The following is a 2499-nucleotide window of genomic DNA, read 5'->3' as shown; positions in this document are numbered from 1 at the left end:
TAGGTGATTAATATATATATGTTGAATGAATGATTGGTGAGGATACTGCAGGTTAGGATTCTGTGGTCTTTAGTATCTGTGAAGAGGGAGATTGATCCTTTCTACTAATCGATTTATTCAGTAAATATTTTTGAGAGTCCATGTAACAGATACTCATACTGTTCTAGGACTTGGACACATTTAATGGAGAGTAGAACAATATTTCCTATCTTCATGGAGGTTATGTTTTTGTTAAGGGATAGAAACACAGTGAACTAACACACACACAAATGGTAAGTTTAGATATTGGTATTTGTTTGAAAAAAATGAATTTAGATGTTGGTAATTGTTAAAAAATGTAATGGGTAGAAAAGAACTAGAGGCAGGGTCGACCTTTTACTTAAAGAAGTTGGGTTAAGCTGTTTTGAAAGGTGATGTTTGAACTGAGATATGAATGATGTGAGTAAGCCAGCCAAACTCAGATGTCAGGGAAGAGCATTGCGAGCAGAGGTACAGCCACGTGCAAGGGCCCTGAAGTGGGAGTGAACTTAGTGCGGCTGAAGAACAGAATGATAGCTACCGATCAGGAACCATATTGGGTTAGGGACAGACTAGTGGCGAATGAGGCCAGGAAGGCAAGCAGGGCCTGATCACTCAGGGCCTTGGTAGACCACAGGAAACCATCAGAGGGTGACAAGATCTGATTTAAAATTTACGAAGATTACCCTGGCCGTGGGGGATGTTAAGAGAGCAGTTAGAGGCTCTTGCAATGGTTCAGCACGTACACAGTAGAAATATAAAAAATACAGGAAAATAAACTGGATCTTAATGAGTCCCGATCATTTTTAAGGTAACTTTAACCAAACCTCTACAAGCATGAAATATTTGGCTTTTGCATACTGTTCAAGAAGAAATAAAAAGATGACTATTTTGCAACTTTAATTTAAAAGTAATATAACCTCAATACCCAAACAGAATAAGAAACTATTAGAAGGGAAAATTATAGCCTTAGTTAAAACTATATGCAGAAATTCTAGATAGAATATTAGGATAGAAAATTAATATTCTAGATAGAATATTAGAATATCAAATAAAGAAATATTTGAGAAATACTCTGTGACCAAATAGGATTTCCCTCAAGAATACCTAGATGGTTTAGTGTTAGAAAAACTATTCATGTAATTAAATATGCTAACAGGTTAAAGGAGGAAGGATTAGATGCTCATATCAAAGTATACAAAATAAAATAATTTGATAAAATCAAACACCAATTGCTGATTAAAAAAAAAAGAAGAAGAAAGAAAGTAGAATCTAAAAAGGTATCCTTAATATGATTATGGTATCTACCAAAAAATTATAGCCAACATCTTAATAAACAGTAGAAATATTTATTTTAAAGTCAAGGACGAAAATTGTCCTTTGTCCTCTTTTCTGTTCCACATTGTATAATGATCCTAACTAGTGCAAAAAGATTTTTAAAATATATAGAGAGAATTGAAAGGAAGAAACAATACATTGATTATATGTAAGCAAATCTAAAGACAAATTAATAGAACCTAAAAGAGCTATGTGAAAAACCTAATAATATTTCTAAACACCAACAACAATTAAAAACATAATTCTAGAAAAGATAGCATATAAATCCATGAGGTACCTAGGAATAAATGCAACAAAGATGGCTTAAATTTTGTGAAAAATATTATAAAACCCCCCAAATTCAGATGATAAAAAAGATTTATAAATTCTATTAAAATTTAAAACTTCCGTATTATAAAATATACCAGGAACAAAATGAAAAGGGAAATTTCAGAGAATTGTGCCACCCATATAATTCTCAAAGGGCTGTTCTCCCAAATATCTTAAGAAGTCCTACCATACTTAATGTTAGACTAGCACAGAGGCCTGGTCCTCAGTCCTCTTTTCTTGCTGTAAAGTCCCTTGCTGATTTTATCCAGCTTCATGCCAACTATGCCTTTGATGACTAATAGGTATCTCACCATGTGAGTCATCCCCAGCCTTTCCCATCTCAGCTGATGCACCTCCATCCTTTCAGAGTCTCAAGGCAAACTCTAGCCTAGAGCAAATCTTGACTCCTCTTTTCTTTTATACGCTACATCTAATCCATCTCTGTTTTTTAAAATATGTCCAGAATCTGACCATTTTTCATCACATACATGACTACCATTCTAGCTCAATCCATCATCGTCTCATGCGAGTTTCACAATAGCTTCCTAATTGGTCTCCCTGCTTCTGTTTCATTCTTACACAGCAGCCACATGATCCTTTAAAACCTTGGGTCAGATCACAGCTCTGAACCCTGAAACGGCTCTCTCCACTCCAACTTCTTCCATTGCTCACTCTGGTCCAGCCGCACACTAATCTCTTCTCTCTTCTTAATACATGGCAGGCATGCTCCTACCTTAACGGTCTTGTTCTAGCTGTTTTCTTTGTCTCTAAGATGCTTTTTTTTTTTTCTGTGAGTAACTATTTGGCTAACTCCCTTGGCAATTTTAATGTTGT

This window comes from Pteropus vampyrus, unplaced genomic scaffold, assembly GCF_000151845.1.
Source record: "Pteropus vampyrus isolate Shadow unplaced genomic scaffold, Pvam_2.0 Scaffold30, whole genome shotgun sequence".
Lineage (NCBI taxonomy): Eukaryota > Metazoa > Chordata > Mammalia > Chiroptera > Pteropodidae > Pteropus > Pteropus vampyrus.
This window is presented reverse-complemented; position numbering follows the sequence as displayed.